This window comes from Callospermophilus lateralis, unplaced genomic scaffold (assembly GCF_048772815.1).
Source record: "Callospermophilus lateralis isolate mCalLat2 unplaced genomic scaffold, mCalLat2.hap1 Scaffold_63, whole genome shotgun sequence".
Classification (NCBI taxonomy): domain Eukaryota; kingdom Metazoa; phylum Chordata; class Mammalia; order Rodentia; family Sciuridae; genus Callospermophilus; species Callospermophilus lateralis.
The window spans coordinates 6,498,158-6,512,987 of record NW_027514713.1 but is presented as its reverse complement, the minus strand read 5'-3'; the positions used below and the strand labels follow the sequence as shown (position 1 = coordinate 6,512,987).

Here is a 14,830-nt window from a genome sequence, read left to right as displayed (position 1 = left end):
AGTCAAATCAAAGTGGATCAAAAACCCAGGGATTAGACCAGAAACTTTGCAACTGCTAGAAGAAAACATAGGGTCACTACTCCAGTATACTGGTATAAGCATCAACTGCCTTACCAAGACCCCTAAAGCTCAAGCAATAAACCCAAGAACTAACAAGTAGGATGGCATCAAATTAAAGAGCTTCTGCATAGCAAAGGAGACATTTACGAGCATGAAGAGAGAACACAGAGAATGGGAGAAGGATCTTTGTCACTTTTCCTCCAACAGAGTATCCACATCGAGAATGTGGATAAGAGTTCAAAAACCTCAACCCCAAAACAACAAATAACCCAATCGATAAATGGGCAAAAGAACCAGACACTTCTCAAAAGAAGAAATAAAAATGGCGAACAAATATATGAAAAAATGTTCAACATTGCAGACATCAGAGAAATGCAAATCAAATTATATTGAGATTCCACCTCACTCCAGTTAGAAAGGCAATCATTAAGAATACAAATAATAATAACTGGGTGTGGTGGTGCACACTAGTAAACCCAGCAGCTCAGGAGGCTGAGACAGGAGGTTCACAAGGTCAAAGTCAGCCTCAGAAACTTAGTGAGTCCCTAAGCAACTCAACAAGACCCTGTCTCATATAAAAAATAAAAAGGGTTGGGGATGTGACTCAGTGGCTAAATGCTTCTAGGTTCAATTCCTAGTACCAAATAAATAAATAAATAAATAAAAAAGAATTTAAAAATACAAATAATAATAAATGCTGACAAGGATGTGGGGGAAAATGTACACTCATACATTGTTGGTGGGAGTGCAAATTAATGCAACCACTTTGGAAAGCAGTGTGGAGATTCCTCAAAAAACTAGGAATAAAACCACCATAAGACCCAGCTAACCCATTCCTCAATATTTATCCAAAAAGAATTAAGATAAGCATTTTACAGTGTTATAGGCATATCAGTGTTTATAGCAACACAATTCACAATGGCTAAATTATAAAACCAGTTCAGGTGCACATCAACTGAATGGATAAGGAAAATGTGGCATACATATACAATGGAGTTTTACTCAAACATAAAGAAGAATGAAATTAGGGAATTTACCAGTAAATGGACAGAACTGAAGAAAATTATGCTAAGTGAAGCAGAGGAAGCAGGGGAGGAAGGAGGGATGGGGAAAAGGAAGGAAATGCAAACACATTTGACAACATTGTGCTATGTCTAAACACGAATATACCACAGTGAATTCCACCTGTCTATCTATAAAGCAACAATTAAAAATAGATTAATAAATATAAGGAAGTTCAGTAGAGGAAAGAAAGGGGAAAAGGAGGAGGGAAGAGGGGAGGAAAAGAGCAAGCACTAGGGATTAGAGCAAATTAAACCCCAAACATGTATGATTATATCAAAGTGAATGCCACTGCTCTGTGTAACTATAATGCACTAATAAAAACATTTAAAATATTACTCATTGGGGGAATAAGAAGAGTATAAATGCTAATAATAACATTACCTTTACAAATCAGTGATATCTTTTAGCTAAATGCTTATACAGATTTTCTTTTTTCCTAAACAGCTCTTAAATCTTATCTGAAAGCAGCTGGGCAGTCAAACTGTCTTTTATACGAATATTCAGACCATAACACTGATCAGTTTAATTTATATCCGGGAGCCTCAGTTTATCACCTGTACAAGATCCTCATTCACTACTATGAAAGTTTTACTTCTTGTCACTGAGCTCAATGGAAGGAACTGATGCAGAAGTGTATTCGATAATTTTTTAGCAGTCTATGAAACACAGCAGTAAAATCTTAAAAGATTAATTCATGTTCTCTTTCCAATATAGTTAGTGTCAACATAAAGTTAGAGGACCCTTCATGAAAAAAAATTCTATCTGTTCCATAATGACCAAGATGCTAGAGTTTCTCTTAGTTGTGTTATGTTTTATACAGCCCAGCTTAGATAAAAGCAATGCGGGTTCTTCAGTGGTGGTTCACAGGTTAACAACTCCTATAGATTCCACTGCACAACACAGCATGGTAAGTAAGATTTTTCAATTTAGTTCCACCACTTATTTTATCCAAGTTAAAGTGTTTCTGAAAATGTCCTTATTTCTTAAAAGATAATGTAACTTCTTTCAAACACTTCACTATACATAGGGCACCATGATCCATGCCATACAAACAGTCCTCAACCAATGCACACAATCTGCTGGGGGTGGGAGTAGCTATGTTAAAAGGAATATTTCAAATTTATTGATACAAACCTATCTGCTAGGTACCACACTAGGCTTTCTATGGATCGTCTCATTTAAACCTCAATAACACTATCAGGTTGCTTCTATTATCCTCAGTCTTCCAGATGAGAAAACTGAGGCCCAAAGAAATAGAATAATTTACCAGATTTTTTGAGCTCGTCAGTGATACTCAAGCAGCCTCACTTCAGAGTTAATATTCTTAGTAGCTAAAGCACAGAGAATTCCCAATAGTTATGTAAACTTCAATGCCTTATTAAATGAGATGTCACCTAAAGAGAACAATCAGAAGGCTTCGTGTAGGAAGTGGCATTTAGACTCTAATCCTACTAGCTTGCCTCAATCTACTAGGTGATATTTAAGTCATTATACTAAAAATTTCTAAATATATATTTTACTTAAGGGGGAAGATGGGAACTTCAGTCAACTGTCATTCCAAACAAAAGCAGACACAGGAGCTAAAAGGCTCTGATGTCTTTGTGGATATCCGGACACCTATTTTTGAAATCTCTATGTTGCACACTAACGCCAAAGAACAGAAGAGCAATCATAGATGGAAAATTGGTGAACAAATTAATAAATGTGACTCTTTTGGCAACAAGAGTTGTAAAGGTCAAAAACTCTTCCACCCTATACAAATTAAATTTAAATGAACTCCTAAGCTGTGTATTACAAGACCCAGATTAAATTTAGCCAAGTCAAAGATATTGCTGCTTATAAAATATGCTTTTAATAATCTTTTGCATTTTTCTAGCTTAAATTCCCATTGCCTCCATGATCATTAGCACAGGTCCTGTATTATTTATGATCCAACTCTAGCAGAAGAAACTTTCTGCCAAACTCTTATGTTTCCCAAAGAAGTAAGACCTCAATTCAGACCTCAGGGCTTGCTCAAGGTTCACTTTTCTTCTGGATCTACACTTGGTCTTTTGGGGATGTTTTTCTAGTCTTACAGCTTAAATCTTCCCCATGGGCTAACAACTCCCAAATTTATATATCTGGGTTAGACTCTGCCTTTGAGTCCATAACTCAGTGGTCCAAATGTTTCACTGAAGTCCTTGAATAGATATCACACAGGTACTTTAAATATAATTGACAAAATACAATTTGTGATTTATATACCCAATAGTTACATCCTTGCTTCAACAAGAAAATTCATTTTTCTTTTTCTTCCTAGACTCATTATTGACTCTACCTTTCACCCATTGGCTGGATCCAGAATCACAAGAACCAACCTTCTTCCTTCCTGTTCTATTTTTTTCCTATTATGTCCTGCCCATCAAATTAAAGTTCCTTACTCCCTACACTGTGGCCAGGGAAGTCTTCTGTATCTTCTGTAACAAGCAGGACTAGGGTTTGAATTTTATTTTAAGTGCACTGGGGAAGCAAAGAAGGTTTCTAAGCCAAGAGATTATATAATCCAACTCAAGTTCCAAATAGACAGTGGTGATGGGAGCAGAGGCTCAAGGTAGGGAGACAAGTAAGGAAGCATGCAAGAGTTCAGATGCAATATAGGAGAGGTGTTTCTCTAACTGGTAGAGATGTTGAACATTTTTTCATAAATTTGTTGATGGATTGTATTTCTTCTTCTGAGAAGTGTTTGTTCAGCTCCTTAGCCCATTTATTGACTGGGTTGTTCTTTTTTTGTGTTCTTCATATTTACTGGAAATTACTGCTCTATTTGACCTGTGTGTGGCAAAAATTTGCTCCCAAAATGTAGGCTCTCTCTTCACCTCACTGATTGTTTCTTTTGCCAAGAAGAAGCTTTTTAGTTTGAATCCATCCTATTGATTGGTTCTTGATTTTATTTCTTGTGCTTCAGAAGGCTTGTTATGGAAGTTGGGGCCTAATCCAACAAGATGAAGGTTTGGGCCTACTTTTTCTTCTATTAGGCACAAAGTCTCTGGTCTAATTCCTAGGTCCTTTGATCCACTTTGAGTTGAGTTTTGTACATGATGAGAGACAGGGGGTCAGTTTCATTTTGCTGCATTTGGATTTCCAGTTCTCCCAAAAAAACTACTCTAAGATTTCATCTAACAGTCAGAATGCCAGTTATCAAGAAATCAAGCAACAATAAGTGTTGATGAGAATGTGGGGGCGAAGCCACACTCATACCTTGCTGCAAAATGGTGCAATCAATCTGGAAAGCAGCATGGAGATTCCTTAGAAAAGTTGGAATGGAACCACCATTTGACCATCTATCCCACTTCTCAGTCTATACCCTAAAGACTTAAAAAGAGCATACTACAGTAACACAGCCACTTCAATGTTTACAGCAGCGCAACTCAAAATTGCTAAACCATGAAAACAACCTACATGCCCTTCAATAGATGAATGGATAAAGAAACTGTGAGATATATATATATATATATATATATATATATATATATATATATATATATATATATATACACACAATGGAATATTACTCAGCATTAAAAGAGAATAAAATTATGGCATTTGCAGGTAGATGCATAGAACTGGAGAATATCATACAAAGTGAAGTAAGCCAATCCCCAAAAACCAAAGGCTGAATGTGCTCTCTGATAAGTGGATGCTGACCCAAAATGGGGGTGGGGGAGGAAACTTGATTGGGCAAAGGGCAGGGAGGGAAGGGGAGGGAGGGGGAGTAAGGGGGTAGGAAAGATGTTGGAATGAGGTGAATATCATTACCCTAGGTACATGTATGACTTACGTGTGGTGCAACTCTACATCATGTACAACCAGACAAATGAAAGCTGTGCTTCATTTGTGTACAATAAATCAAAATGCATTCTGCTATCCTGCATAACTAATCAGAACAAATAAAAAAAAAGATGGCAGAGAGTTGGTCTATGTTTGTATAAAATGAGGGAGTGGAAAAAAAATTGAGCTGTGTTTTGGAAGCAGAATCAATTGAAATTTTGTTTTCTTTATTGTCTTCTACTCGCTAGACTCTACAATCTATGACAACAAGGAACCTGTCCTTCAGGCTTGCTGCTATTTCCTGTGCACCTGTAACTGGAACTCAAGAAATGTACGTGCAATCAAGTATCCTGAGCAATTGAGGGGGAATAAAAACAATGTCTGAAGCAGGAGTTGACAAACTTCTCCCATGAAGGCCCTGATAGTAAACATTTTAGCTGTATGGCCATACGATGTCTGTGGCAACTGCTCAACTCTGTTGTAGTGTGAAAGTAGCCAGAGACAATACACAAACAAACGAGCATGGCCATGCTCCAACACAACCATTTATGAGTGCTGCAATGTAAATTCCATTGAATTTTGTCATAAAATAATTTTTTTGATTTTTTTTCCCCAACCAGTTAAAACTATAAAAACTATTCTCAGCATGCAGGCCATTTGTTTGCTGATGGCCTCATCTATCCCAGATTCAGTCATCAGGTATTAAGAACTAGGAAGGCGAAAAAATGTAAACTGAATGATTAGTAACTTTTATGAAAGAATTTTTCATACTGTAAAGTAATCCTTATATTTATCTGCTACTCTCCTACTGGCCTACTGTCCCCTTGAGATTCACGTCCATGAATCTCCATGCCTAGCACCTAATGTTTGTGAACAGGAAGGGAAGGAGAAAAGAAGAGAAGAAATACTCTGATTTTGTAATGAAACTTGTTCAGTGTTAATGTTTCCAGTCATTCCTTCTGAGTACACTCTGGTTTAGGGATAGAAAGCCAAGTGTTTTTAAATTTCTTTTTGTTGTCTTTATTCAGTGGTGTTTTTACACATGAAATATACTGTAGCGAAAGCAATATAAACCATTTAAAATCTTATAATTAAAAGCAGATGACAGTGACAAAGGAAGTCAACCAATATTAAGCAAAATGAAGCCTATTCAGTATTAAATTATTAAAAAGAAATGGGATCAACATAGAAAAAGAAATTGCTTAATGTTATCAAAGAATGTGCACATGAACACTGCCTGAGTGAAAAGATGCCCTAGACTCTAATGTGCAAAGATTTTGTATCATAATCTTCACATGAAGGAATTCAAACCAAATTTCCAGTGGGAAACAATTTTGTTTTCAAATGGCCTGTCCTCACTCATCACCTGACCTACACTGGTCACTGCCTCACATCTCCTTGGTTTACTTTGCTCAAACTCTAAAACATGTTTTATAAGTAGCTTGTCATTTTCTTGTTGTTTTTGGTGGTGATGATGGTGGTGACGGTGGTGTTCATGTTTGATTGTCTGTCTCACCTGTTAATGTAAGCTTCATGAGGGAAGGAGCTTCTTACCTTTTGCTCATGCCCATATTCTCAGCATAATAATTTCCTGGCACATGTTTGGTACGTAATAACTATGTGTGGAATTGATGAATAAAGAAATGTCCAAAGCTCATCCCAATGATTTTTATATAACAAAGAATGCTGGTTAAATAAAGTAATTTACTAAAAGTGAGATTAAAATAATATAAAATAGTATGATGCTAGCATGAATAGATGAGCACAAAAGAAAGGAGGATTTGCAGTGTTTTACAATTTAATAAATGTGTCATCTTAAATTATTGGAGAAGAATGATTAAATTGACAATGATTGATTTATTATATAGGCATGGCATAATTATCTGTCCTCCTTGGACAAACAAATTGAGTACACTGTGTCACATCATATTAAAAATTAATTCCAGAAATTTATACCTGCACAAACATACAAAGTCATCCCTTGCTTAAAGACAGAGATATGTTTGGAGAAATGCATGGTTATGTGATTTTTTTCTTATATGAACAGCATAGAGTAGATTTACACAAACCTTAATGATAGGACCTAGGCTACAAACATGTAGAGCACATAATTGTACTGAATACTGTAGGCATTTGTAACATAGTTACAAGTATTTGTGCATCTAAACATATAAAAGTGCAGTAAAAATACAATAGAAAAGATGCAAAAAAACCCCACACTTTATAGGGCACTACCGGAGTGGAGCTTGCAGGACTGGCAGTTGCTCCTGGTGAGTGTGGCTGAGTGGTGAGAAAATATGAAGGCCCAGACTATGCTCTGCTGTAGACTTTATGAACCCTGCACACTTAGGCTCCACAAAATCCATTTTAAAAGTACATTTTCTTCAATAGGAAATAGACTTCAGCTTGCTGTAACTTTTTTATTTTATGTACTTTTAATTTTTTAAAATGTTTTGACTCTTTTCTAATAACATTTAGCTAACAACATACTTTGTACAACTATATAGAAATATCTTTTCTTTATATTCTTACTCTAAGCTTTCTTCTATTTAAATTTTTTTATTTTGCCTTTTAAACTTTTTTGTTTAAACTAAAGACACACACACGTTAGCCTAGGCCTACACGGAGCAGTGTCATCAATAACATTGTCCCATTGAAAGGTCTTCAGGAGCTATAACAATCATGAAGCTGTCATCTCCTGTGACAATGACTTCTGGAATTCCTCCAAGGGACCTTCCTGTCTGTTATCTCTAAACAATAAAATGTATAAAATAGTAATCTGTACTATTACTAGTATGTAACATAGTCATTTATTATTATTAACAATAACATTTATTATCATCAAATATAATTGCTTTACATAAATGGTTGTGCTATACTTTTATGCAACTGGCAACACATTTGGTGTGTTTACACCAGCATCACCATAAACACTTGACTAATACATAGTAATACAATGACTATCACATCTCTAGGTAATAAGAGTTTTTCAGCTCCACTGTAATCTTTGTGTGTGTGTGTGTGTGTGTGTGTGTGTGTGTGTGTGTGTGGTGCTACAGATTGAACCCAGGGCTTTGTGCATGCAAGGCAAGCACTCTATCAACTAGGCTATATCCCCAGCCCTTCCACTGTAATCTTTTTTTTAAATTATTTTTTAGTTGTAGTTGGACATAATACTTCAATTTTATTTATTTTTATGTGGTTCTGAGGATCAAACCCATGGCCTCACATGTGTGAAGCGAGCGCTCTATTTCTGAGCCACAACCCCAGCCTCCCCTCCGCACTGTAATCTTATGGGACCATTTGTACACCAGTATATACTCCATCATTGGCAAAAATACTATTATTTGGTGCATTGCTCTACCCACGCATACGTGTGTGTGTGTGTGTGTGTGTGTGTGTACTTGATTATATATAAAAAAACTTCTGTAAACTAATAAAGAACCACCAACAACACAATATTAAAATCTACCAGCCATGAAAAGTGAAATTTGAAATTGAAGAGGAAATGCAAGTGGCCAGAAAGCATATGAAAATAACCCCCAGAATGCTTTATCAAGTACAAGTTTGGCAAAAATGTAAAACACTGATAAAAACTAGTGCTAGGAAGCATATGCAAAAAAAGACATTCTTTTTCATTGCTGGTGGGAAAATGAGAAATAGTTCTACAGCATCTATTAAAAAGTAAAATATGCATGCTGTTTGCCAGGCAATTTTATATGGGGACCATCTATCCAACAAAAAAAAAATGAGAGTATCATGTTTGGAGATATTCATTGTAACATTGTTTGTAAGGGAAAAGAACTGAATACTACATAAAGGTTCATCAAATAAGTTATGGTGCTTTTATTCTATGGAATGTTATACAGTTTTAAAACAATCATTACATATATTTTCTAGATTTGAAGGACAGCCAAAGTAGATTATTAAATGCCAAAAAACATCTCCAAGTAATGTTTAATGTAAAATCCATTTAAAAATTAATAGTATAATATGTGTTTATGTATGGGTTTTACATATGTGTATTTATGAACAAGTATGTACAAAGAGACATACCAAGCCATTAACAATCACTGTGTCATCAGGGATCGAAAATTGGACCAGTGGAGGAGATTAGTGTTTATCTATTCCATATTACTTTATTGTTTAACTTGGTAAAACAAACATGTTCCTTTTTCACTTAAAAATTTCTAATAATGGTTGTCCAATGATGAATGAAAATACACACTATTGGACATGAATACTTTGGCTTTGATCATATGTAAATTCCATGTGTCATAAGAAAGAACATCCAACATCATTGTATTTGATCAGAGATGAAACAGCCAATCTCACCTGATCTGTGTGCCAATGTTCTTCTATAAACTAACTTAGAGTTTGAGATTTGGAATTTGTGGGGGTTTTTTTCAATCAATTAAAACTTATTCTAAAATAAGTGATGAGTAAAGAAACTAGAATGTGAAGTAAATTATTCTAGACAAAAGAAAGCCTTGTGTAAGATATCACAATCTTCCTGTTTTACTCTTTTTTTTTTTTTAAAGAGAGAGTGAGAGAGGGAGAGACAGAGAGAGAGAGAGAATTTTTAATATTTATTTTTTTAGTTATCGGTGGACACAACATCTTTGTTTGTATGTGGTGCTGAGGATCGAACCTGGGCCGCACGCATGCCAGGCGAGCGCGCTACCGCTTGAGCCACATCCCCAGCCCCCTGTTTTACTCTTTAAAAAACCCGTCTGGTCTCCAGGTGACAACTTCACTATGGCTTGTCCACCAATGACTCACTCAACCACTGCCTTTTAAACTGCTGAGTTTTCTTCAACATACTTTAAATGTATGCATGTGATATGAAGATTGTTTATCATTTTTCTTTTTTTATTTCAGAACGCTTTACCCTGTACAGCTCTAAAAACCTTAGACAGTTGAAATATTCAGTGTTAATGATTTTTTTCCCAAAATTCAACTTGATGAGGGTTTAATGCAGACAGTAAGACATGATATTATTTAACTGCAGCAGTTTCAACCTCTTTGTAGCTGCCATTCTCTCAGAACAATCTTCTCCCGTTCCTTTAGTTAACAAGATGATTCACCCATTTTCCCCACAGAATGTAAGATGCCTTCTCTCCTTATTTTCTTACCTGAGAGCTCAGACCCAGGGTTGTAAAGTCATCACAGTTTCTGGATCCTTAGTTTCTAATTCTCTTTGCAGAACTGAGTCTTGCCTTCTCAAGACACTCCATCCCACCCCAATCCTCCAGAGTTGGCAGCATGGACCCAACCCCACATTCCATTGTTTAATTTTCTCTCCGAGAATAATATATTCAATATTGTAAAGTATATTTTTGATAATTGGTGCAAAGAGTGGATTTATAGTCCAATCTGACATAAATCAGGCTCAAAATTTACTGGCAGAAATGTAAGTTGCATAATTACTCAGCAGCAGTTACGCATTCTTGACACATTTATTTTCTTGAGCCTGAACTCTGTACATGTGTGGACACATATGAAATTCCCCACTTGTGATGTTTCTTCTCTGGCTCTTAGAAACAGATTTATGAAGGTATTACTCTACAATATATAATTCTACTTTTATAATTTGGATGACTGGGGTAGCCAAGGGAAGCAGCTAATCCTTAACATATTGAAGTCATCTCTCATTCTTTTGAGGGTCTTGAACTGGGTGGACGAATGTAAATTCAAAAATGCAAAATAATTAACTTGGAAATTATTTAGCTGATAATTGAACTTAGGGGAACTCAACCACTGATCCACATCCTCAGCCCTATTTTGTTTTTTATTCAGAGACAGGGTCTCACTGAGTTGCTTAGCGCCTACTTTTACTGAGACTGGCTTTGAACTTATGATCCTCCTGCTTCAGCCTCCCAAGCCACTGGGATTACAGGTGTGTGTTACTGCGCCCAGTTTAGCTGATGATTTTGACTAACATTTTCTCTGGCTTGATAAGAATGGCTTCAACACTCCCTACTTAACCTATATGAAAGAAGTGTACTGTCTAAACCATGTACCCAAGATGGATCACCAGGCTCTTGAAAGCTATTCTGATCTTCCCAACATGTAGGCCATTTGAAGATCCCTAGTAACTTCCTCCTAGAAATTTACCAGCATATCTTAAAATGTTGCATAAGTGACATTATCTGAAATTATGAGACCTTGGACAAGGAATCGAAAGACTCTGTTTGTATAATTTTCTTGAATAATAGTAAAGACTACAGAAGAAAACGGAAGATTTAGGAGTTAAATAAAGAAGGAGAGGGAGATAATCAGCTTGATACATCTGAAAGTGCTTCCTATGGACAGTCAACAAGATGTGAAGATGAATGAGAGTACACAAGAAGTGCCTGGTGATTTTCACCCCCAAAATATTGGAAGGCAGATAAGAGATGGAAATGTTTGCAGCCTCAAATCTTTATATTAATAATAGCTGTCATTGAGAATCTACCATCTGTGTATCTCTTTTTAATATTAGGAACAATCCCTTAAAAGTAGATACTATTATTGCTTCCAGTTTACAGATGGAAGACCTGAGGCTTACGGAAGTTACAAAAAAAAAAAAAAGCCATTTACATAAGGACACATACAACTGATAAGTGAGAAAACATTGATTCAGGCCTGCAGAATCAATCCAGTGTGCTGCCACACCATGAGGCTAGCCGCCTAGCCTGATGAATGTACCCTGTATACTAAGTGAACCTGATGTCACTTGAACATATGTGATCTTTGATTCATGATGGGAAGGGGCCTCAGATTGGAGCACAGTGATGGAAGATCATGCCCTGCTCCCAAAAAAGTCTGTAATAAGGGGATCCTGAGCCACACCATAATCAAGGAGGTTTTTGACAGGAGTAACCTGGGAATAGAAACACTGAAGCAAATGTGCAAATTAAGAACACAAATGAATTGCTTTGGAATTTTACTAGGGGCCACCTGGCCAGAAGGAGAAACTTCATCATAATTTCTGAGAGTTGGCAGAACTTAGTAGGATTAAGAGGAGAACTGATAATTAGAGATGTCCTAGAAATGAGAAATTCCAACTATTGGGTGTTTGCTACAGATTCTACCCCCATTACTGCCCACTAACTGCCTCATAGACTCTCTCCAGTCAAGCCCAGATGAGCAGCCGCTTCATCAAACCCACAAAACCTGGATGGACAACACTATAACTCACAAACTAGGAAGTAAATACAACCACCCCACAACAACAACCACAAAGGTTTCTAAATTCCTCCAACCCTTGGATGCTTAACAGAAAGGACAGGAATTGTTTACCCGAGCACAGCATACCATGTATTTTATAAAAGAATCAAAGGATGAAGGCATAACTTCTAGTACATTCCAGGAACCCAAAGTGTATTTTATTTGATTATTTTACAATATGTTTATTCTTTTAAGTTCAGAGCATTTACAGGGTGTTAACACTCTAAATGTGTCACTAGCACCTACTGGGGTATTATCAAAGCAAATCAAATGAAACACTTTTTTCATAGATATAGCCAATGATTATTAATCCTTTTTTCCCCAAAGTATATTTTAAGTTGCTATGGCAAAATGACATCTCTGCTTAAAAAAAATTAATACAAGCAGGGAAAAATTATTAAAGATAATCTGAGGGGTAAGTACTGAAGAGCAATTGCCCCTTGGAATTCAAGTTGAATTCATCCCCCACCCCCACCCCCTGTGCCAGGAGATGTTTTGACTTAAAATAGTACCTTTTGTTCAGATTAAGTCTCAGCTTCCAAATCTTTCTGCTTTCAATTCTTTGAAGAAGACACCCCAGAATCCAGTGTGAGGGAAGCAGTTTAATCCAGAGTTCTTTAAAACAGCTTGGTATTTACAACTAAACCCAGGAGCAGAATGCAGGCTTAACTGGCCCCACCCGATTTCTCCCACCCAGATATTTTTCCTTTTTGTCCAGAAAAGTTTCATAATTCCAAAAGAAGAAAAAAAAAGCAGAAAAAGAAAAGTGTTCACTTAAACCATTAAACTCTCAACTACTCAACCAACCTGACCAAATGTAAAATGCTTGATCCAGAGTCGTGATGGAGAAAATAAGAGAGGCATTTATTTGACTAATTGAGAACATGAGCTGTTAATTCCTTTCATCCTCTCTTGTAAGAACAGGTTGCAGGTCCTACCGTGCAGCAGATCTAGCTTTGGTTGCATTTATTTTATTAATTAAACACACAATTATTGTGTGCCGATAAAGTGCAAGGTACTGTGCTAAAAGTAATGAGGAGGTATGTATGTAAAATATATGTAACACATTCACAAATCTTGCCTTTGAGGAGCTTACAAATCAACAGGAGAGACAACATAAACATAAATTTCTATGATATGTAGTACAGTGAAATAAGTGTTCGGGTACAAGTCAAGTTCTGTGGGACTTCAGAGAGAGGTGGACCACCTTTTTTTACCCAGGGAAGTCTTCCTGGGGGTGGGGGCATTTCAAAAGTGAGGATTACATTAGGATTACAAAACCTGTGTACCTGTGTAGCTCTACATCATGTACAACCAGACAAATGAGGAGTTATATTCCACTTATGTATAATGTGTCAAAATGCATTCTACTATCATGTATAACTAATTAGAATTTTTAAAAAATTTAAAAAAATAGCATCCAACAAGAAAGAAACCTGGCAACCTCTTTCAAAGAAAACCAGAGAGCATTTGCAAACTATGATGGATCCAGGAATAATAGCAATTTTGAGTAACAATATTTTAAAAAAAGAACAATTTCAATATCATCTCAACTACCTGAAGAAAAGATTGCTACAATTACGTGAACCCATGAAAGTTCCTCCCCAGAGATGAAATATTTAAATAATGTGTCTACTGAAAAAGGAGAAGGCAGGAAACAGAGCTAATGAGGAAGGTCTGACATAATTGTAGGAAGAAATAGATAAATAGTGGAAAACACAGAATTCATGACTGGAAATATTCAGAGATTAAAGAACAAAGTTCAGATTGTGGCACATGAGGAAGAAGGTAAAACAGATGCCTCAAATGGGTTGTAGTGGGGTAGTCTGTCTTCCAGAACTTGCTCAGAACAGTCTCAAAGCATACACACTTCAGAAAGAAATTTTGATACTAATTCCAAACCTGAAGGCTCTTCTAAAGAAGTTGAATGATCTTCAAAATTCATCTAAACGAAGAACTTGTCAACATTCATCAGTGAACCATATAAGAAACTAGACACTTCTTAGAGTGTTTATTTTTAGATTGTTTTATATAAATTTAATGTTTTTGAATTTATAAAACTGTTAGCTTATGATGGTATTATAGAGGCTGAAGCCCAATGTGTACTTTAAAATGAGCATCTAATGTAGTCCTGAAATCTCTATTTATAGCAGTTGCAAATCTGGAAGATCAATATTTATATTACTGTATCTTGCAATTATTCACCTAAAACTATAAAACATGAATAGATATGATCTAATGGTATATAATGGCTGAATGAAGCTCATTTATTGTTCAGCACAGAAGACTTTGTCCTGACTTTTCATGACTTTGTATATATAAAGTGTTTGTTAGTGCCTCATGAAAAAATAACAACAAGTGTTTGCTATCACTCAAAAAAATTGTTTACAGAATGCCCTCATTTTGGACTAGGCTCCCGTACTGGGTCCCAACAGACCAGAGTAAAAAGCAAAATGGAGTCACTCAGGCTAAACTAAGCTGTTTAACCTTTGGGATTAGAAAGGTAACAGTTAAATTTCCCAAACAGATTAGTTTCAAAGGGCCTGATAATAAAGTTTTCTCTCTCTTAATCCTTATACAGAAAAAGGTAACCTGATGTAGTCTGATGTTAATCAATCAATTATTTTTCTGTGATTCTGTCTCCTGTTAATCAATCAATTATTTTTTGGTGATTCTGTCTCTGTCC

The 14,830-nt window shown here is 36.0% G+C and overlaps 1 pseudogene; it reads left to right on the top strand.

Moving 5' to 3' along the window:
• Positions 1-2,657: 2,657 nt before the first annotated feature.
• LOC143389494 (centromere protein Q pseudogene) lies at positions 2,658-14,150 on the top strand (annotated as a pseudogene).
• The last annotated feature ends 680 nt before the right edge of the window (positions 14,151-14,830 follow it).